The sequence below is a fragment of the Ictidomys tridecemlineatus genome, chromosome 14, assembly GCF_052094955.1.
Source record: "Ictidomys tridecemlineatus isolate mIctTri1 chromosome 14, mIctTri1.hap1, whole genome shotgun sequence".
Lineage (NCBI taxonomy): Eukaryota > Metazoa > Chordata > Mammalia > Rodentia > Sciuridae > Ictidomys > Ictidomys tridecemlineatus.
The window spans coordinates 17,496,141-17,520,964 of record NC_135490.1 but is presented as its reverse complement, the minus strand read 5'-3'; the positions used below and the strand labels follow the sequence as shown (position 1 = coordinate 17,520,964).

At 33.4% G+C, this 24,824-nt stretch overlaps 1 protein-coding gene across 8 annotated transcripts in view; it reads left to right on the top strand.

Annotated features, from left to right (window-relative positions):
- Marchf1 (membrane associated ring-CH-type finger 1) overlaps nt 1-24,824 on the top strand; it is a 712,326-nt gene that overhangs the window by 152,139 nt on the left and 535,363 nt on the right. The gene's annotated exons all lie outside the window — the stretch shown is intronic.

Below are 24,824 nucleotides of genomic sequence, written 5' to 3'. Positions count from 1 at the left end.
CCATTAAAATATTCATTTAAATCTCCTTCTTAATGGCTATTGCCCCCTATTTATCTATCTTCTACCAAAGCAAACATTTTTAAAATAATTGTCTAAACTCATGTTCACTTTCTTCCTTACATTTCTGACTTCAGCTCACTCCCCTTTGGCTTCCATGCTCCTACTTCTTGGGTCTTGAGCCCTTCTCACATTTCTAAATGTAAAGCCACGAAAGCTCAGTTTTATTTTCTTTCTTTCTATCTATAGAACTAGTGCCAAGATATGTTTTGTTCCAGCAGACACTCTACAAATATTCGTTGAGTGAATAGATACAGTTTTCAGTCTTTACCTCATAACTTTCAGCATTAGTCAATTTACCTGGAAAATTTAATTGGAAAATAATAATTGTATATGTTTATGGGATATGATATCATCTTTTGATAAATGTATATAAATGGTAGAAAAATTAAATAAACTTAATTAACATATTTATAACCTTACCCATTTATATTGCTGTGATGAGAATATTTTAAATCAACTCTTGTAGCAATTTTGAAATATATAATTCATCATTATTAACTTTGATCACCATGCTTAGCAATAAGAGATTCCTGAATTTATTCTTCTTTTCTAATTAAATCTTTTCACCCTTTGACCAAAAGTTGCCCTGGGCCACTTGAACCATTTCCCCAACCTCCTGCTCACTCTTGCCTCTGGAAATCACCAGCTTACTTTTTCCTCCTACATTTCACCTCTAGGTGAGATCCATGACCTGTTTGTCTTTCTGTGACTGGGTTATTTCACAAGCATAGTGTCCTCTAGGTTCATCCATGTGATTGCAAAGGACAAAAACTTTTTAAGGCTATACAAGATTCCACTGAGTATTTATACCATGTTTTCTTCATCTGATCATCCAGTGATGGACATTTAGATTGTTTCCATTTCTTGGCTGCAGTGGGAAATGCTGAAATGAGTGTGGAAAGTCAGATTCCATTTTTCAATCATAATAATTTATGAATTAGTAAGTTTCACTGTGACATTTCCATAAATGTGTGTATGATGTTTTGAGAAGTGTCCATTCAGGTAATTTGCCCATTTAATGCTTGTATTCCTTGTTCTTATTATTTTTTTAGTTCTTTTTATATTCTGGGTATAAATCCTCTGTCAGATGCATAGTTGGCAAAAATTTTCTTTCTTTCTGTAGATTGTCATGATCATTTCCTTTGCTGTGCCTAAGCATTTTAGTTTGATGTAACCCCATTAGTTAGTTCTTGCTTTTATTTCCTGATACCTGTTACTTCCTAACATAACTTCTAAATATTGAGGCTCAGTGATAGACTTGCCCACCCATTTTTTAGCTTTCTATCTACTCTTATAATATTAAACACTACCTATATGCCAAGGAATGCTAATATTTATAACTCTATGTGGCTCAGATCTTCAGAGCTCCAGCCCACATCAGTTTACTTGAGGTAATTCAAATCTGATATACCTAAATCTTATTCTCCCACATTTATTTATGTTTATTTTTATTCTATTTTTTTCTCCATTTCATTTAATGGAATTTTCATCTCATGGTAAAAAGTAATGAGTTGTCTTTGATGTTTTTTTCTCTCTCTCTCATCTTCTCTACGTACCCTGCCACGAAACTCTCCATTTCACTGGGGATCAAAACCAGGGCTGTGGGTGTCAGGCGAGTGCTCTACTACTGAGCTAGATCACTAGCCCCCAACTCTGTCAATTCTATTCTAAAGTGTTCTATAGCTTTAAGCTACCAATTTCTCTTTATCTTCACAGATGCTGATAAATTATACAACCTTTCTCGCACTTCAGGCAAATGTTAGTTTTCTCATCAGTCACACAGTTTACACTCTTGCCTCTTTTTAGTCAATACTCTATACTATATTCTAGGTGGCATTTCAATTTTATTTACATACCTAAATAGTACAACAGAATCTTTTTGCACTACTTAACAATTTTCAAGAGAAAAGTAGTTTACATTTAGTTGTATGTAACTTGAATAAACAAAAGTTATGTTTTTCAAATAACTCACCTCAGAACCTATAAGGCCTGTTTATCCTTTTTCACTATATTTTTAAATACTTCCTGTTTTAGGGGTTGTATTTCTTCTCTTCATTTATTCTAAAATTGCACATGCTTTCCATTAAATCTAAATTTTATTCTAGAGGCTACTCAGTAAAATTAAGAGATTTTTTTAATATCAGTTAAATATTCCAATAATGCAGATACATGTTAAATTAAGAGGATTGATTTTAGGGGAAAACGCAATGATTCAGGGAAGGCAAAAATGCAATGTGTAACAACATATTTATATAGTGAGGACAATTATAACATTGTTATGACTAAAATTTTCTTTTTTTTTTTTTTGGTCATTCTTTGTTCTCCATGAATTTGGATCTCTTTGCCTTAGTGATAGTTTCTTTTCATGGCAGAATTTCCAAAAATTTTGTCCTGTGGCACCCTGTAGTGTCAGACTGTCTGGCCTCTTCTCTCCTGCCTAGACTTTATGTCCCCGACTGCTTTACACTTGGGTATGACAAGGTTCTAGACAGGGCTGTGTGAAGATTCTACCCCTGGGCCACAGAAGGCTCCTTTGTGAGAAGGATGAACACGGAGATCCAGGAAGACACATTTTCAAGATGGCAGAATCACAAATTGGAAGGCAATTATCCTGGAATTACTATTTGGTAGAGAGCCATCTGATCAGGAAGCACATTTTGTCCTTCACTTGAGCAGAGAAACTAATATGTTAAGCCATTGAGAGTTTTGGCACTTTGTCAGTCAAAAAAGCAATGTCATAACTAATCCTAAAGCCATAGAATGGCAACCAGATTTTCTTGCTTATTCAATTACAGTTTAGAATACAAAGCAGCTTTTAAATGCCCAAGTTCCATTATCCAAAGCTCTTATTTCCTTCTCCTGAAATGACATTGCTCTTATCTGACTCTGTGTAAGGAATCTTACCCTTTTTCTCTTGCTTGAATATTGCCGTGCTTGAGAGGTTTGGCGGTTATCCCTAGACTGATGTTAGGTAGGCAAATCCAAGTAAGGAAGATAAGATTACTGTTTTTTCTTGGGAACTATCTTACATGGCATCTGGGAAGACCTAGAAAGATATTAAGGTATACTTCTGTATTTATCCATGAAGGTTTAGATTTAGGTTTATACCCTCCTTCTAGATTCACAGGGCTGGCCTCTAAGGAAAGCTCTTATTTCCCAGTTTGTGATGGGGGTTTAGGGAGACAGAAAGACAGAGTCTAACCCAGAGTGTCAGAAGAAAGGACTTTTAATAGATATAATTTAAATCTTGTCACTCTTCTCCATAAAACCCTTCAAATACTTTCTCATTGCAATTGAATCAAATTCCATAGCCTTGGTAAGATCAGTCAGGCACTGGCCCAACCCACCTCTCTAGCCCCTTCTCAGACTTCTTGATGATTGCATTTCTTGAAGATATGGAGCGCTCTGACATACACAAAATTGCCTATGCCCAGGAAAGCTCTACTCTGAAATCTTGGCAGCTGTATTTTCAGGGCTAGACTTAAATATACCCTTATCCAGTATGGTTTTATCTATTTCCAATCCATTCAAAGTTGCTTTCTTTTGATCTTTTTCCTTTATTGAAGCTATCATAGTTTTCATGTATAAGTTTGATTTTATGGTGATTTGTTTAATATTGTCTGTTTTATCCACATCTGGATTTACTTCTGTTGCCTGTAACACAGGAAGCACCTGAGAAATACATGTCAAATGAATAAATCAATAAATTTAAAACAGATAGTTGAAGTTTTTAAAATTTATTGGCCCATAATTGACTGAATATTTCCAAATTGGACATGTTGTAACTAGTGTGACCATGTTATACAGACATATTAGGAAACAATGTTTTTATTCTTTGTAAAACATAATGATGACTTGTTTTGGCATATATTACTGTTCATCAATTTCCTTAAAAATAGCTTTATTCCCTCATTCTTTCTTAAAAAAATATTGAGGACTTTCTACTATTAGATGAGTTTATGCAATAAGTGCTTAAAACAGTGCCTGTATTTAGTAAATTCTCAGTAAATATTTATTTTTATTGTCAACTTTTTATTTGTTACATATGGTAAACTTTAATAAATTATTGCAGTTTTTATTATGCTTGTTAATCATAATTCTGAACTTTGTTTTTTGTGGTTTACAGAGTATTTTTAAATTTTTTATTGATTTATACTTAGCTTGAATAATTATTATATATAATTATTACATGTATTGATTATATTCCAATTAAATATATGACAATATCATATGGTTATATATGTAAAATTAGTTTAGACTAATTGATAGTAGGAAGTAATTTTAAAAGGAATGAAGTTCAATTCAAACATGGTCTCATGATCATGGAAAGCTAAATATTCTTCCTTCTTTTTTTGAAACAGGTAAATGTAGAGTGTGTTATAATAAGTCAACTGACGGAAGTTATTCATTCTTTTACCCTTTAATTCATAGTTTGATGTCTGGCTTAACAAAGCATGGTGTTATACAAATTTTGGAAATTGAAGCTTGTTTTGATTTTGGTTTTAATAAGTTTTCTGGAGCAACTCTGGCCATTCAATAGAAATAGAGCAAATGGTATTTAGCTTAGTCTGTGTATCATAAAATAAAAGTTTATTATGTTTTATTTTCATTATTAAAATTAAATGCAAATAATATGTCCTGCTCCCTTTAATCCTCAGATGAAGAAATCCTTGTAGAATAGAATAGAATGGGTCATTTACAATTTGTTTGAAATTTAAGTTTTACATTTTATATTACTAAAACTGTCCCTCTTTTTAGTGGCATTGTTGATAAGGCTAAAGTTTAGCTGTACTCCACTCAGATTACATTATTATATAATGTATCATTGTGAAGAGTTTTACTAAATTGTCTAGTTTGGTTGAATATTTATTTTTCCTGTGGCTTACACATTATTTTTCACTATATTTTCATGGTTGTAGAGACAGTTTATAGTATTCTAGGTTAAATGAAATTCAAGAACAGTCATATGTTTAAAAACTGACACATGAAAATGAAACATATTTATGAGATACATTGTGGTATTTTGATTATACATGTATAATGTTCAAATTAGGGTAAGAAAGAGATTTTTCTTTTTTAGAGGAAAATTATGGTTGAACATTGGGTAGTAAAAGCAGAAGAATCACAGAAACATTTCAAATTCCCTAGTTAGTATTTCAAGGAAAATTAATAAACAAAAGCCATCCTTTCTTATCAACATCAAATCACCAATGTATGGGTAACTTGAAACCTACATGATTACTCATTTAGAATGATGGATTATTTTAAATTAAATGGGAGACTAAAGTCTTATTACATAATCAGTCAGGGAAGATAGACATAGCTGTGTTTTTATGTCATTGTCTGATCATTTCCCCCCAGAACAATTTGGACTATAGGCTGCTGCTAGACGTGGCAGAGTTTGAACACAGGCTGTGTCATGTGACTCTGGGTGACAGCCCACATAAATATTTTTCTTTTCTTTCTTCCTTTTTCTTTCTTCTTTTTTTTTTTTTTTTGATACTGGGGATTAAACTCGGGGGCACTTGACCACTGAGCCCATCCCCAGCCATATTTTGTATTAGATACAGGGTCTCACTGAGTTGCCAAGTACCTTGCTGTTACTGAGGCTAGTTTTGAACTCATGATCCTCCTGTCTCAGCCTCACAAACCACCCACATAAATCTTGTTTCCATTTTTTTAATAATTCTATTTGTTCTTTTTAGTCTTACATTTTTTAAATACAGATGATAATAATACTTGTATCACTGAATTTTATAGTTAAAAGAATAATGAAGTCAAGTTCTTTGGATGGCATTCAGACTACTTGATAAATATGAGCTTTCGTCATTACCAAGTGGTAAAAGAGCCAACTTCCACACACAGATTACTTTCTGTCAATGACTAACAATGAAATTAGTTCTTAGAAATCTATTTTTTATACAAGATTAAAAATCAAGAGTTTAGATAGGATTAAAACAAAAATGAATACAGCATATTAAATCATTAAACTATAGGAGGGAATATAGTAAACCACTAAATAAAAATTAAAACATTTTCTCAAAGAAAATATTCACCACACTTGGATCATTTTCATTTAAAAATAATTGAATACTCTTTTTATTTAACTTTCTTTATACTGAGAGAGATTAGATTCCTTAATTGTACAGAGACATCCAAATACTGAAATGGCAAGAGAGAATTTCATGTTGTAAATGTAAAATTAAATTTTTAATGCTCCTGTTTAAGTTTACAAGTCCTTGAGGAAATTACCTTCTGATGAAGTTGAATGAGGCTGGGAGTGTCACTGTGGAGAAATCCTTAATACTCTGCTCTGAATCATCTTTTGACACCTTCAACACTACCTTTGACATTCTTCTCACAGCCTCTGCCATTATGGGTTTTCTGATGCCTGTCATAGGATGGATGCTTTTTCAGGATTCCAGAGTTTCTGAATCAGACATGCTTCTTGCATATTTTATTAGGCATGAAGTTTTCTAACACAGAATGGTTAGATATAACTGGGTCATTGCTACTCAACAGTGAATGACACATTTAATGTCATTTTTCACTGGCAAAGTCTGTTCTGTACTTACAGTGAAATGTGACTCACATGAACTGAAAAGCTCACATCCTTTTCCTTTTACCTGGCTGTCTCAAAGAGCAAAAAGTAGAGTCGTGATTTTTAAAAATGGGTTCCTTTGTGGTGGTCGATGTTTAAAATCCAGAGGAAACATTACTCATCCCCCAAATTACTCATCATTTTTGTAAGTGAAAAACTATTGCTTGACTACTGTTATGCATTGATTTCTATTATTTGATTATTTGTTCTAATCCTAACCATGTTCAAAATGAGAACTCTCAAGGTTTATCATCATCTGCTTTAAGAGAGTGACATAAAATCAGGTTATTTTTTACTTTTAATGAGACTTTGTGCCACAAGCACCTATCAATCATACCCAGAACCAAATAATAATAATCATAGTAATAATAAGAGAGCCTTTTCTCATATCGATTGGGGGAAAAAAGAAATCACATCAAAGCAATTCTAATAGAGAAAATAGGTACTAATGGAATTATGCACAAACCACTATAGATAAGTAAAAATTTTGGAATTAGAACTACAATAGATCTGTAAACATGTAATATTTTATTCCTCATAATTGAAATCATCTGTATTTAATCTGTGGGTCTGAATTTAAACATAATAGCAGAATGACACAGATCTTGCAACTGTAATGCAGCTCAGGTTGGTGTTTACTGTGGCTCTTCGCTCTCCCTAGAATCCTCCCCACCCCAGACAGTCATCACCTTCAAGGAATATCTTCTAGTCATCCATGTGAGTGAACCTCCATTTGTCCCCTAAAACATCATTCTCTTTTTTTTCTCTTCCTGGCACTTATCCCTCTCTAAAATCAACTATTTTGGTTGCTTGCTTTCTTCTTTACTCTTACTAGGATATAAAGTCCTTTAAAGTAGAGATATTTCTGGTTTATTTTCTTGCTTTACATTTAGTGGTTGGGTTGCAGAAGACAATTTTTATAGAATGAATTACTGATGAAATGCATGCTAGTTTTGTAGAAGCAATTTCGTTTACAAACACTTAATTATCTCTATATCTGACAACAGGTCATGGTAAGAAAAGGAAACATGAACAAGGAAATAGTTTATAGAACTGTACCTTGAAAGATAAACAGGACTAATTTAGTCATGTGAGAGGTATATGCACAGGAAACAGTATAAGACACATTCAAAAAACACTAAATTCCCATTATATGTGTTTCATGTAATTCATAAGGCAACATTGTTAAGGGTAGAGACGTAAGGATCGCCTTAGTTACTTTAATCATATTAGAATTATCTTTTGGAAAACACCCCCAAATGACTAATGTTCACAGTCTTATAAACATTTCATCATAAAAAATATGACAGATATTAGAAATCCAAAAACAATAAAAAGATTAAATCATTGCATAAGGAGTTTCAGATATACAATAAATCATATATTGTGGCAAAGCAATGATAAAGATGTGCATACGTGCAGGGAGCACACAGATGAAGTGCTTCTCTGAATCCAGAGTCATCTTGGAAGGCCCTGAAAAAAGTAATATCTTAACTAGTCCTTTGGAAAAAAAAAAAAAAGGTAACCAAAGGCAACTAACAATTGCAGAGAGTCCCAGGAGCAAAGAAAGGCATATGAGTGGGAAAGTATGGCACCTTCCTGGGAGTGTTCAGCAGTTTGTTTCTACTGGAGCATAGAGTTTGGGGTACTGCATAATGACAGGAAAGACTGAAGACACAAAGAGGTGTAAGGGCATGTCCTGCTAAAATCATGCAAGAGATAATAGGAAGCCACTGAAACCTCAAGCAGAGTAAGATAGTCACATCTACACTTCGTACATGTCATTCTGATGTCATTATATTAGGAGGACTTACAGGAAGCAAAGTAGCAAGATAGAATTCAATGTCAGTTTGAAAATTGTTGTAAAAGCTATACCAAAGGAAACATTAAAGGTCTGAAATCTGGTAATGGCAGTGGGTATGTACAGAATGGAAATATTTTGGAAGTAAACAAGGCATATTTTGCAGATGTTTATTTCTGAGACAGGTTAAGCTCATTGAATGGTCTCGATGTTCTCTTGCTATGTGTGGTTTATTGGATTTAGAACATTTGATCTATTTAAGCACATGTAGGTGAGTTACATGAATAAAGTTGTTAAAATCCATAAAAATTTTACTGGGATCTGAGATATTTTCTAGCTGCAGTTTCTTATTTTATTTGAATCAATTCTTCATATCCTTATAATGAAAATTTCAGGAAATATCTTTCCATTTGCCTAGAATTTTAGCCTTTTAGTTTAGTGACCTTCTGTTTTAGTTATGGTACACATTATGAGATTGGATAATATGGTATTTTTATTCTCCATTCACTGATGGGAAAAATAAGACAAAAATTATTACCCAAGTCTTCCAAGGTGTTTACGGGTAGAATTATGCCTCAGACACAAATTTCCAAAAGTCTGTGCTGCTGACTTTTCTCAGTAGACCATCATATTCTTCCTGAATATTTACCCATAAATTCTATGTGCCTGTGAAAGGATTCTTCCAGGGAGATATTGTTTTGAAATTAGCATACTTACTAAATATAGGACACAGTTCCTGCTAGAAAGAGCCTCATGATCCTTGTGGAAGAATTAATTAAAACATGTCATACTATTTTCTTTGATCCCTAAAAATAAAGAAGTGTCAGAAAGGAGAAAATTATTTTTCACTAAAGGGATTCATATGGCATTTTAATTTTATTCCTGTTTCATTTGCCATGTCTAAAATTGGTTTGGTGTTTTGGTTGTAGTTATAATTTGATAGAACAGATATATCTGAGGTCACATTATGAATCAGAAATGGGAAATTCATGATGTTTCATAACACCAGTAAAGGATTGATTTAGATTTTCACAGGATGATTTGAACATGTTATTTCTTCTTTCATTTGAGTGGAAATCTCACCAAAATATGTTCTTTTGATTTATTGTGTTGTGCACTATTTGTTATTGTCAACTTAATGTATAGAGTTAAAGATCTAATACTCTGGGCTTTAAAATTGAGAAATCAAATGGATCTTTGTGAAGAATGATTCCTTGATGGTAATATGGCGGGGGGGGGTCCCTGTGCCATCTTGAATTATAATCAACATGGTCGTCAGAAAAGACTTCTCATCTTCAGTTACATAGTTTCTTTCTTATTAGAAAGATAAATATATATTTGGATAATCCTCTGCCTGACCCATATTTACTTGTCAAGCCCTTCATCATAATATTGGTGAATATTAACTAGGATATTCATTTTCTAGAATGCTTCACTATCAATTATCCTCTTTCTTTTAAAGATAATCTTCTTTTAGTTATAGCCCTCTGAGGCTGAGGAGAAAAAGACTCCAGCCTAGTCAATAATGTTACTTCCTCCTATTTTCAAGAGAAATAAGCCCTGTGATTTTAAAAGAAAAAAAGGAAAGTAAAATTTACCGTAAAAACATTATTAAAAAGCTAAAGCAAATTATAGTGAATTTGTTGCTAGAGAAAATATTTTATCATGTTTTGGAAAAGTAGTATTATAACTCACATTGTATTTTAAAGCAATGATTTGTAAGCTTAAAGAAACTGTCCCTTTTTAATAGTATGTGGTATATTATTTGAAGTTTGCAGAAAAATAAAGTAAGCAAAATCATCACATAAAACCAATGAAGCATAACTGAAGACATTGTGAATATACCTGTTTTACCTAAGACGGTGTGGAAAAGACATATCTGAACTTCAGAGACTGTGTTGTCTGCAAGTTTTTCATTTAAAAACTGGTAAGATACATATGGACAACCATCGTAGTATACTGAAAGATATTACCAGCATCAAGTCAAATGATAACAGTGAAGCTGTTAGTATTTATAATAAAAAAGTAATAAATATCAGTAGTTGAACACTGTGGTATAACCCAATGAATCATCAGCGATATCTTTATCAGTCCAGAGATTTACCAATTTAGTTTTTAGAAATTTGCAGTATTTAAACTATTTCAAATGCTAAATTTCCAGAATTAATTGATGTCTCTGTTTTTAGCATAGAATTGGAGACCTCAATAAATTCTAATAGTAAACTAATTCATTACTAATTTTATTCTAATAATTAAACTATTTTTAATTTTTATTATCAGATTCCTTTAATCACCTATTAACTCATTTAACTTGTATATCCCCTGTGCAAAAATTAAGATATCAGTGTATTTGTACTTAGGATTTCTATAAAATCTCAAAATTAGATTCATAATTTTAGATTTTTCCAAAACCTAGATGATTGTGATGGCACACGCCTGTAAAATTCCAGTGACTCAGGAGGCTAAAGCAAGAGAATTGCAAGTTCCAGCCCAGCCTGGAAGATTAAGTGAGACTCTGTTTCAAAATAACAAATTTACAAAGGACTAGGGATGTAACTCACTAGTAGCATCCCTGAATTATATTGTCAGTGCCAAAACTACAACAACAACAATATTATGAACAACAAAACTATCAAAACCCAGTAATGGTAAACTCTAAGGTGACCAATAAACCAGGGTCCATATTTCCAGTGTCATTAGCCTGTAATTATAGAACTTTACTGTTGTTCTAGACAGTCTTTCAAGTCTGTTTTAGTACTGAAATCCTCTACTTTATAAATCAAGAAACTGAGACCATCAAGGTTAAGTTCTAGATCTCACCTATAAATTTCCCAGAGAGTTGTGGGGCCAGAATGAGGGCACAGATTGCAATTCAGGGTTCCTCCCGGTGCTGCCGCACAACAGAATAATGACTATTTCCATTTTCCATGGAAAAGGTTGAAAGAAAAAGATTTCAAAGATGTTGAAGTATATTTCTTACTTTGGTTATATTTTATATTTTATCATGTAAGTTAAAATATTTCTAATATTCTAAACATATCATACTTTCCATAAAAACATTAATATAAAAACATCCATTTTCTCTTTTTAGTTATTCACTGTGTTCTTTATGCTAACATAAGAATACAGAGGATTTATGTTTAAAATTGTGGTAGGAGCGGATGGCAAGATGGTGGAATAAAATTATAGTTGGAAAAGCATTCTGTTTTATTCATTCAACAAACACAAGTGTTTATTACATGAAGACATAGCAGTTGGCTAGGTGTTAGAGGGACATCACCAAGGTAAGTAAAACAATGAATCACATGTCCTAAGGACTTCATGAATGACTATAACAAAAATACTTTTTCTTTTCATAGGAAACTTTTCAAGTATGTTCAATGGTGTGTTCGGAATCAATATAACAATTTACTGTAGAATTTCTGAAATATTAAGTTTTCAATTTTATTGTCTGAAATAAAATGGTTAAAATCAGGCTTTCTCCCTTCTTATGAAAATCCACTAAATGTGTCACAGAACTTGGCCCTAACATTTTGATATTAGTCAGTACTATTCTGCCGAATTTTATTGTAGAATGACAGCATATAATTAAGAGATGTAGACTGAGTGCGAAAAGTTAATTAACTGTGAGATTTTTGACAGACACCAGGTAATTAAAAATTAAAATGAAAATAGTTTTTAAAAATTTTAATTATGTTTTATTTCATATGATGATGCTAAGAAATGTGAAAGAGGATGTTTTCCATTAGCTAAATTTGTTCGTCCATCATGGCTGTTCTCACATTAGGCTCCCAGTGAAGTCATAATGCACTTCCCACCTGCAGTGCCCTTAATCTATTTCTGAAAGTAATTTTAGAAATTAGAATACTGCTGTGGCATTAAAGTTTAATACTTTGTTGGCACTATAGGAAGAAATTTCTAACAGAAAAAAATTCACATAATTGAAAATAAAATTATATTTCTTATGCTTTTCTTAGAAAAGACGAGGTGGAGCTTGTATATGAGGTAGACATGAAGACAAACAATTTAATCTGTGATTCACCAGTATGCACTAAGAGCATTATACCAGATTGTGTCTCTACCTCAGTTTCCTGACATTTGTATTCAGTTGGTGATTTGGATGGACTTCCATTTTTGAGAGAGAGGGCTCATCCTTGCAAATCACCATCCATAATCATCAGTCATCATTATCTTTAAAACAAGTTTTAGTCTAGTGCATGCTGAAAGCTTTAAACCATAAAGCCACTTATTGGGAACTTCTGACCACAGAAATGAAATGTCTTGGGATTTGTGAACAAGAGCATTGCTATGGTTGAAGTACATTATAAGTATGTTCCCTAAAGTCTCATGTATTTGGAGGTTGGTCCCCAGTTTGATATTGCAGACGTGTTATGGGATATTTAAGATGTGGAAGGTACTGGGAAGTCCTTAGGCTAATTGGGGGCATGTGTTTGGAAGATACTACAGCCCCTAGTTGATTTCTCACTTCCTTTTTTGAGATGGTGATCTCTTCCTCACACTTGTATCCCCACTACTGCCATCTACCATGAAGTATTAAGCCAAGGAAAATGCTACTCATGACCTGCACAATGCCATATGGACTTACAGCCTCTGAAACTGTGAGATAAATGTACTTCTTTATAACTATAACATGCTTCAGGTATTTTGTTATAGAAATGTAGGATGGGCTAATATAAGCATATTGCTTCTTGGAGACAGCATTTTTTGTTACAAGATCCTCTGGAGATTATCTGACAAATATTGTATGATTGACCTGAATATTATAGATTTTCTTGGCAGGATCCTCATTGACAGGTACTGGAAGATTCATGACATTTATTTATTGATTAAACTCATTTTTAAATGTTTATCATGTGACAATTATTATTCCAGAACTGAAGATGAATCATGAGCAGGCAAGGTAATTGTCCTCATAGAACACCTATTAGATAATCAATGCTTAGGTGGCCAGGAGCCACCTTGACACAAAAAGGTGATTCTATATACTCCATTGAACAAGAGCAAGTGTATTTGCCTCCTTTATTCATAGGAACTTCAAATTTTATCTAGAACTTCTCATAAAGACTGCCTCTTCCAAAAAGTGTCTAGTAGAAGATGAAGGTCATTGGCATAGCAGCTAAAAGTCCTTCTGACAGGCTGGTGTTTCAAATAACTTCTTAAGAGAAAGAGGAGCTCTATGAAGAGCTTGAATGGGCTTGAATATGTCTGTAACCATCTTCTTGAATGTTTAGTATTTTATAATTTTACACTTTATTTTTTATTGTCTCTCATGGTTTTTAGGGAAAGGTGATCAAGTGTTACTATAAAATGGTCCCAGCTTCTTTAAGAGTGACTGCAGTGTTTTTAGTGCCTTCTTCTACTTTCCAGATTTAGAACACATATAGCTTACCGTTTGAAACATTTGGGCATATGCAACCTGCCTAATTCTGCTCAGTCTGATAATGCTCAATTAATGTTTTATTGAATCATGTAAACAAGTAAGCCAGAGGCAACTAACTCCTTAATTCACTATTCTTGGCTACATCGTGATTGGCCCCATCAGGAGGGTTTTATGTAACAAAATTTACTTTGCAGCAAAACTTAATTATTTCAGTTTGTGGCTTTAAAAGATAAATCCCATTAATCTTATATAAGGAAATATGAATACTACAATAAAAATAAAGCAATTACAAATCAAAAGAAGTGTCTTAAAATATGGTCTGTAAATCACTGGTTATAAATAAGCATTCAGTAGTTTTAGAAGTCAAAATGAAAAAATGTAATACTATACTTATTAACTTATAAATTAAGATAATATTACTAGAAAGTATTTTATTCATAATCACTGTACTCTTAAGCATTGTGAATGTGCTTTAATGTGAGTTTTTCTCCTGGAATTTACTTAATGGGGTGCAATTGTATTTGGCAGTTTTCTTGCCATTGTTTTGTTTTCATTAGATTTTTATTTTTCATATTTTGCTATTGGATTATGTTCTATTACCAATTCCTCCAATATATTAAGGTCACAAACAATTACCAAATCTTAATTGTAATAGAAACAACAATGCAGTGTTACAACATATATGGTTTGCTAAATATGCATTGTGAAAACAATTTGGGTAAAATTATAGAATCTGAATATGTATCCACCAGAAAGTGTGATGATAGTGATTTCAAGAAAATCCATTTTAAAAATGGGGCAAACAGAAAATACAATCATGACTATCAGAAAATTGAACTACTTTATATTCTTACAATCCTCTAGCTTTAAGTCTGTAATATATTATCTCTTAAAAAACAGTGCCAAATAGAGATTTTTCATGACAAGTTCAATCGTATTTTCCAGTACTATCTTGGTTAATACTTTAACTGCATGTAGAAAAGCTACAAACTTTAGAGTCATCATTCAAAATTGTACTTCTCAAGAGAAAAAGAATAAATAACATGATTTCTCAAAATTTTGTAGAAACAATTGCAGAGATAATTATAATATTCAGAGAGAAAGCAGGATAGACCATTGGCAACATTTCTTATACTAAATGAGAGTGCTCAATGCCACACTATATTAGTGACCCATCTTATGGAAAATCAATTACTTTCTAATGTATACTACAACAGACATTTAACTTTATAGCTGTATTCATTAATTTGCTGGGTATAAATCAACTTTTGACATATGTAAACATGGTACAGGGAAAAATGTGCAGAAGTTTGCATTGGTGATTCAGCTCTGGTTACATCTCATCAGGAACAGAAAGGTCATATTTATTTGAATTAAAGAGTTTTGCACTGAATTTCAATCTATACTCTTAGTCTTGATTCTATAATATACTAAAGGAAATATTGAAAATTATCATGAATTGGCCACTACCTGCCAATGGAATTCTTCTCAGTATCCTAAGAGAAGTTATATACTTCTGCTTGTCTATCCTGAGGTCAGCTGTTGCAGAGAGAAAAGACAGTTTCCTGTGTGTTTCCAATGGACTAAACAAACAAAATTAAAAATCAAAAATCTATTACTGATTTTTAAAAAATGAGATGTTCTATGATTTCAAGGGACATGCCCAAGTAGCTGTCTCAGTAATGGATCCCCTGCCCTATAAAGCTTGATCATACTACTTCAAAGCGGAAGGAGGAAGCTTTGTTATTGTGCAGAGGTCAGGATTTCATATGAAGATGAAATTCTCAATAGTCTCTCCCATGCTCTTTCTAAAAATCCTTCCTCTGAGAAAGCATTGTTTACATATACTCAGATAAACTGTATGTAAAACAATCAGATGTAGTAAAAACATAGAGAAATAATTCCCAGGGACATAGGAAGTCACAAAGCAGATCTGGATTTTATACATGCCCTTTCTGCTAACATAATATTTCAGCCTTCCAGGTTCAGCCTTGCTCCCTGACCTTACTTCAGAAGAAGAGCTACAAATGGCCCTCAGTGAGAGATTATGAGAAAATGTTCAGGATTTCCTAGCTCATGCTCAGTCTGACTATTCTGAGGGACTTCACAGCGCCAGAAATGACTGCATTTACGGTAATTTATGTTGGTAGATTAGATTTTCTAATTTGTTGAATTGAAGAGTCAGAACAGATGTACAAGTCGATGTGCACTCCCAGCTCTCTGCTGTCTAGGCAGAGTGGACCTATCCTGCTGAGTATGGTTATAAATAAAAACTCTACTTCCTGTTCTGAGAGGGAGCTAGGATGACCATGATTTTTAAAGGCTATGTTTCTTTTTGTTGCTAAACCTTATATTGATGTATTTAAGCACCAGCAAGTATTTGCAATGCCCAAAAGGTTGAGGCAGGTTATTACAGTGCAGCAGGTAGCATGAACTTCATATTCACATCAACTCCTCAAGGTCCCCTGTGGGTAACATGAAGGGGGACCAGGTCAATACCACGAAATTAGAGGGTCTGTGTCACAATTGAGAAGGCTTGGGAATCTATCATGATGTATGAAGCTTCCATGAGTAAACTCACATCCTTTAAATCAGATCAAGGGGAGAGAGTGGGGTAGTGGGAGGAGAGAGAGAAGAGAGAGACTGAATTATCTTGGAGAAGAAATCATCCTGGGGGGCTGGGGATGTAGCTCAGTTGGTAGAGTGCTTGTCTTGCATGCATAAGGCCCTGGGTTTGATCTCCAGCACCACCAATCTGTCCTTTGAGTCAAGAGATACACTTCCTATATCACCTTGGAATGTCTCTGGTATGTAACAGGCAGCTTTAAAATGTCCTTGAACTAAGCTGTCAATGCTCAGAGGCATACAGCAATACCAGATCCCTAGAGAACATCTCCCAACCTGTATGTATTCAGTGCCCATAAATTGTTTGCAGATGTAGATTTTCAGCAAGATCAGAAGATAACAGGCATATGCACTCAAAGAGTCAACTAACTCTTCATCACAGCAGGACACAATTTGCTATCACCCTCAAGTCATATTATTTTTTTAATAAAAACTTCATAAATATTAATTCACAAACATGAGGCCAACTTTTGACACAATGATACATCTTTGATCTGGGCTCATGCCTTGGGATATGTTCCTCCCCACAATTGGCATTTAGCCTGATACCTTCAAGACCCTGTCCACAGGTAACATTTGAGAATGTCCCTTACATTATAAAGAAACTGATAATACCTAATTAAATAGTAGGAGGTTGAAAAAAAAAAGGAACTCTTCTGAGAATTAATTTTACTAAAAACCTAAGAATCCTTAAATAGCTAACCATTGCCCTGGGGCTGTTATTCATGTGAGCCTCCCCTCTAAGAAAGTATGAAGAGACAGATCTGAGCAAATCTTAGTTTTACACTAGAAGAGGGAAAGCCGTTTCTCTTTGGCCTTGGGGCATACTGCTTTCTCTTTTTAAAAAAGAATGTGATAGTAGGGGCAAGTAACCCATAAGGCTCTCTTGGAAATAGGGACCCAGGAGATTAAATTTCCCAGAGAAAGCATTGCTGTTTGAATGGAGAAGATGGTACCAAGAAGTTAGGAATGAGCAAATATCCAATCTCAAAATTTCACACAATTGGACTTCATAGAACATGGTTAAACTGCCATAATTTCTTTAGGGATGACTGTTTTTGTTGTTGTTGTTTTGTTTTTAAGGAAAAGCCATATACCTATGTGACAAGAGAGGCAACTTTCTTATGTTTGAGGAGACCCTGAGTATCTGTTTAACACTTTACTCACCTTGGTGGTTGGTGAGCTTAGGATTACTGCATATTTTCAAATATTATTGAAACTGGAAATCAGCATTTATTCTGTTAAATATCATGGATAATTGCACAGAAATTTAGCTATTTGCCTGAAATTGTTTTTGTGATCAGTTATAATATCTCCTGCTATATAGAGGGAATTTTAGTGCTTTTTTACTGAAAATAAATGACTTCCATTTAATAAATCAGCTGGGCATATTCTTATCTCTACAGGAAAAAATATTTTTAATCTCCCCAGAATTTGCAGCAAAGATTTGTGTAAATAGTCCTTCATTTAAATGAAGTGAGTCTCAGATATCATGAAAACAAACACAAAGTTTAATTGCTGCAATATGATTTTCAGCAATCCTAATTCTCTAAGTACTTAATGTTGTTTCAAAGTATAGATGACTCTATAATGAAATCTCCTGTGCTAGAACATTAATAATATATTAGATGAGATGTCTCTGCTGTGTGCAGAATTTAAGATTGGTTGACCTTAGAAAGAAAATTTCCTAATGCAGTTATTGGATATAGTAATTGCAATATCTTTGTCATTTAAATAAATGCTAAATTCAATAAAAATAAATGTTCACTCAGATACCTTAGGTGTTCATTACATTTATTTCAAAATATCAGTATTAGTTAGAGTTAATGTAGTATGCTAATGCAACATGAAGCAAGTCCAAATAGGAAAAAAAAAAAGCCCCATAAAAGGGGTTAAATTGCAATTTTTGCCTATTCTTAACACCCTTCCTGGGTATCTAAATATCATGCTTAAAGAATTTTATGAGGGCAACAAATGACTTGTTTAGAATGACCAACAATATACTAATTAACATCAGTACTTTGTTTTGCTTTTTAATTTTAATTTTCAATTTTTAAAAATCGCAAAATATTCGAAATGTGAAATCTGTCATCTTAACCACTCTTCAGTATACAGTTCAGTGGTTCTAAGCATGTTCACTTGTTGTGCAACTATCAGAACTCTTTTCATCTTGTTTTACCTTTATAGATCTTTTCAACTACTGATGGGGTTGGGTTTCCAATAACTCATCATAAAGAGACAAGTCTGAGGCTCAGCTCTATCAGGTGTCCAAGTGAGCAGCTCAACATTGCAAATCCATTGCTGCTTCAGGGGCCACACTGACAAGACAGTTAATATTTGATTTGGAGACTGCTTAAGTGTATTCCTTTATACTCAGATGTTATGAACTAATTTCTATGAAAAGGATTTTTTTTTTTTTGGTCAATAGATGAGGAAAAACTCTGCTGTTTAAAAATAACCTTTTGTTTTCTGGAAGAATTAGTGCAGATTACACCCTTCTATGATTGGAACAACATGTAACTCTTGGCAGAGTTACTATTTCTTTAATATGAAGGTAGAAGTGGATTCCCATCCACCAAATAGGTAATGTAGAAAGGTTGAAATAAGGTGTGGAATAAAATCATTTAAATTAAACATTTGCTGGAGATATCAAATTTACCATGAATGGGACATGGAGGAAGAACTGGAACCGTAAATGGAAAACTAAAGAGGGACTTAGGTAACATCAGAAAATCCAAGTGGTTTACCACAAGTCATACAATTGATTTCCAGAGACTATATCATGTTGTTGAACAGACCAGCTTCATACTTTCCTGAGTCTCTGGCCCTAAATGCACTGAGCAATTACTTATATCTGAACCTGGATTTTTCCACTTCTAATGGTCCCATGATTCTCAGAAAAAGACAATTCCCTAATGCAATTATTGGATGAGGTTATTGCAATATCTTTGTCTTGACTTTCAGACTTCTCCAGATGGCTGGCACCTTCCACAGGGAAGCCCTTCCTGGAGATCTCTCCTTTCTCCTCCCTTCTCTCTTCTCTGATAGGCTAATGATCAGTAGATTCCTTTCCTATCTCTGCTCAAATGTTACTTTCTCATGAAGGTTTTTTCTTTTTCTTTTAGCTGCCCCCAAACTTAATTAAATCGATCTGTTATATGCTCCCACAAAACTCTGAACTTTATCATGAAGTTTATTGCTTTTTATTTATTTAAATAAGGATTGGGATTGGTTTCCTTCTCACTATATTTTATATTTCATGATAGCATTTACCACTAATCTTGTCAATGCCCCATGGCTCAGCACTGTGCTTGGAAACATCTGACTCCAGATGTTGAAGATGTACATGTAAAAAAACCTCACAATAACAATGCTAGAAAAATGCAGGTTGCTTCCTTTATAAAGTCAGGGTGTTGTAACTCATTCAAATTGAAGGATTGAAAGAAAAGCTTGATGATTTTAACCACATAAAAATTACAAACTTTCATAATTCAAGAAACCAGATAAACAAAGCCAAAAGACAAATGACAAACTGAAGAAAAGTTTTTCTACCTTTAGAATAGACAATGGGTAATAAAGAACTAGAACAGTGGCTCAAAAGAGAAAAGCATTTGAACAAATAGTCCTCAAATGCCGCTTTTTATACATGGCATTGGGAAAGTTCTGAGATTGATAGTATATGCTTTTGATGAGGCTGTGGGGAAACAGACTTTGTTATTGCTTCATGATATGAGTGTGTATTTGAACATTCCCCATAAAGATCAGCTTGGCAATGATTTTTAAAATTTAAATTGACTGAGTAATCCCACTTTTGGGGATTTAACTTAGAGACAAATTACACAGCTGAAAAATGACATATGCACTAATTTATTCATCTTTCTGCTGTTTTTAAGCAAAAGATTAGAAATAAATTAAATATCCATCAACTGGGCACTGGATAAATAAATATCAGTGCATTCCTATGATGAAATACTATGTATGGGAGATGGAAGAATCTCTCTATTTTAAAATGGAAAGACTTCTAAGTTTTATTTGTTTAGGAATGTTTCAGATTGTATGTGCAGTATAGTATGGTATCTTAAGGTTTATAAAAGGTGGGATAACTCTATACCTTCATATTTAGGTATTTTGCCTATAGCATCTCTAAAAGAATAAATAACATTTTTTAGAGTAAATGGAAATAGGGATTTGAGGTGAGTTTTTTAATGTAATAATACTTTATAACTTTTTAATTTTTGAATCCTAGAGTTTTATAACCTATTAAAAGTTAATACTCACAATTAGAGAAAAGAAGTATTAAACGTTTTAAAATATAAAATAAGAGGAAAGAATAAAGGTAGGTCTTGTTTATGCCAGGCAGAGGGGAGTTAAAGCTGAATTGGAAATACTCTTGGAGCTTAAATGCTTCTGCTAAAAAATGTGGGATATAAACCTTGATCTCTGGGTCACTTCAAATTCTGAGACTCTATCATTTGACAGGAAAAGCTTTCATAAGAAATGTTATGTCCAGATATTTTCTATCTCCATTAAGAATAGCACAAAGCAAAATGGGCTTAAGTTTTTGAAGGGAAAATATGAAGTTTGTGTTACAAGAATTTCAAGTTATCCATTTTTGATAGCAACTGTCTTGGCTTACACATAATGGGCATGACTATGCAGTTGACTTTAGGAGTTTCCTCTGTTTATTTTAAAATTCATTTACTTAATTTTAAATGAACTACATAAATGTTACAAGCCCTCTAGGAGTATAAACATAAAAAAGGTAAAAAATGAGTGCAGCTTCTTTAGATCCACTCCCTAAGAGTAATTATAGTTTTGTAACTTGTTTCCTATACATGCATCAGAGTTTTATATATGTACATGTATATAATAAAAAATGTGTTTATTATGTGTTATATAGATGAACTTATATTTTTTTTAAAAAGGATTTATTTGCAAAAGAAATGAACTTGTACATAATGTGTTCGTCAGCTTTCCATGACTGGCAAAATATTTGTGATAATCCATGACGTATATGGGCTCATGGTTTCAGAGGTTTTTCAGTCCATAGTCAGCAAGGACCATTGTCTTTGGGCAAGTGGCAACCAGTATTTCGTGGTGAGAGTGTGAAACAGATGAAGCCACTGATATTATGGCAGCCAGGAATCTAAAAGAGAAAGGAGGGCCTGGGGTTCGATTATCCCCTTCCAAGGCACACCTCCAATGACCTCACTTCTTTCTTCTAGCCTCCATCTCCTAAAAGTTCCACCAACTCCCAATAGTGCCATGAGATAGGGACCAAGCCTTCAAAATAGACTGTTAGGTGTCATTTGAAATTCAAATTATGTATAGTACATACTCCTTTCTAAGTTTCTGTATTCATCGATGGTTTATTTACTATCTGCTATCTATACATATACCTTAGAAGATATGATCTATGTGATTTTTCATTTTTGAATAAAATGCAGTCAACTAAACATTTCTATAGGAACATTAATAGGATAAAATTTTACTATATACTTAGCTTGTATTTTTTAAATTGCTGATAATCTAATCTTTATTCACATTATTGATCTGTAGCCGGCTGTGTTGTACAATGAACATAGGGAAATGAACAGAGATCTAGAGGGAATCTGATTAGATATACATTAGTGACTTTATAAGTAGTATTTTATGACTATTAATAATTTCATTGTCAATATAGTTTTTATTTTTGGATGTTGTTCTTGTCCATTTTAAACAAAAAGAAAACATACCTTCTTCCTGAAGTTTCAATGATGGAGCATGTATTGTTTGCTGTAGGTTATATGCATGATTGAGTCCCAGGAGAAAAAGCTGAGGCTGGAAATTGATTTGATTTTGTTTTTGATTTTACATTCAGGGAATTTACATTATGATACTAAAAATATAACTTCAAGAAACTTAGTCCTTAGCTAAAACACATTAACTTGACACTAAATTTAAAAACAGCAGTTCACGAAATGTTACAATGATATAAAAGAGAAGTTTGCAAATCTAAGGAATATTAATAATCTATTTTAATTGTACAAAAGAATGTAAGTTAGAACTATATTGTCATGTTCTAAATAGCACTTGGCACACCTCTGTGAAGGCTGTAAAAATAATAATCATCTTCCCAAACAAGCATCCTAATTTAGCTTCATTCATTATAGAAGAGTCATTAAAAACTGTCATAGAATTAAATAACTTGAAATGTGATTTTTATGTTGGAGTTTTTTTTCCCCTTGTGGTTCCAGGGATCAAACCCAGGGTCTCCCAGCTGGTAGGTAAGTGCTCTGCCACTGGGTCATAGTCCCACTACCTTAGAATTTCCCTATGATGCCGATTCTGTGTCCTTAGATTGGAGTCCTTTCATCTGCCTATTTATTCCCTTCATGGAATTAATTGTTGGTCTTGTAGATAGTTGATATAACACATTGTTGGGACTTATACACATAGTATGTATGTTTGTGTGTGCATATATAGATGATTTTAGGTGTGTATATATGCACATGTACGTGATTACATATATATGAACAAATATATAAAACAGGGAATAAAATGATACAAAAGAGATACAAAAGATAATGAAAGCTTTAAAAAAGAATATTCCATATAATTTGGGAGTTAAAATTGAAAGGTATGTAAGAGTTATTCAGAGAAAGAGGCTAACATGTGCCAGGCACAGGAGTCGTCCCAGCACATGTTCTGTGGAGGAGAGAAGCTTGGTGGATGTGAGGAGCTAAGGAACACTTAAGTGGGAGACATGACAGGGACCCATCCCTGTGAGAACTCGTGGGTCGCAGTAAGCACTTGTTTTTACCCTATGAGCAGTGGGACTCCAGTAAAAGATTTTTAAGTCGGAGATGATGGACGTTTTACTTTTTTGAAGATTTCTGTGACTGCAGAATTGAAAACAAGTTTTGGGAAGGTAAACAATGTCTAGAATGGATGCAAGTAGCCTCCTAAGGAGGGTGTGGCATGGTTCTGGGGAGAGGAGGCAGGCAGGTCTAGAAAAGTGGGGATGGAAATGCTAAGTGGACATGGGAGTTCCAATGGCATTTGTTTCTTCAATGATGAATGCCATGTTGGTCGAATTTCATTAATTAATACTTACTTAATCTTACAAGGCAGTGAGATTTAGAATTACTTGCAAGACATTTATTAATATAAATGTCCCTGAGGATAAGGATGAATTTAAGATGTCTGAATATATGTTTTGCTGTCTCAGTGTAAATAAAATGCTTGATGTCTCCTTAAAAATGATATACCATCAACTCTTCTGCTGCATAACCTTTCCTCCACCCCTCATCAAATAAAGGTGTACCCTGTCAATTATCATATTCTAAAAAGACTTATGCCTCAAATTATTTTATTGTTATCAAGACCTACATAATTTTCAAAGACAATGAACCTCTGAATTACCATTTCAAATTTATTAGAAGGACATTAAGTGGACAGCCAGAATAACTATTAGATTGCAATTTCATGTAATTGACCTTCTCAAAGGGTTAGTTGTATTAACCTTTTAAATAAACAAATCTTCCATGTTACACAAAAGTATTTTGCAAACACATAAAAGTCCAAGTGACAAAAAAATTCATCTCAAATTTAGCACTTATCTAATTTATATTTATTGCACCTAATAAAAATTTTTCTAGCCAGGCACAGTGATACATGCTCATAATCCCAGTGTCTCAAGAGGCTGAGGCAGGAAGATCACCAGTTCAAAGCTAACCTCAACAATTTAGAGAGGTCTTAAGCAACTCAATGAATCCCTGTCTCAAAATAAAAAATAAAAGGGGCTGGAGATGTGACTTAGTGGTAAGCATCCCAGGGTTCAATCTCTGGTACCAGAAAAAATATTTCTTTCCAAGGCAGAAGATGTATATCAGTATAATTCATAACCTAAAAATAGAAGTATATGTCTAATCATGTAATTTTTGACAATGAAACAACGGAAAAAATCTCATGTGTCTTTTTAATTCAGTGCTCTTACTACTGAAGAATGTCATCTTTATCAGTTTTGTGACTTTAATCCAGAAAAAGTGACTCAGCATTTATGATGTGAAATGATGGTCACTGCTAGAGATTTAGTGGTCAGGGAAGCAACATGCCCTGTATCCAGAATCTTACTATCCAGTATGAGGTCATTTCTTCCTACTCTGTCCTTGCCACGAACAGCCAGTTTTTAAGTTCTCCCCCCTCTGGAAATTATTGAAATATTCTTAGATGGAGCAAAACTTTCTTCTCAGTATTTTTCCCAGTCTGTTTAGTTTTATTGTAGGTTATAGACCATCAAGCTGTTTTTATGCAAATCAAATTTTTTTTTGAGAAAAATAGGTCCATTGGGGATT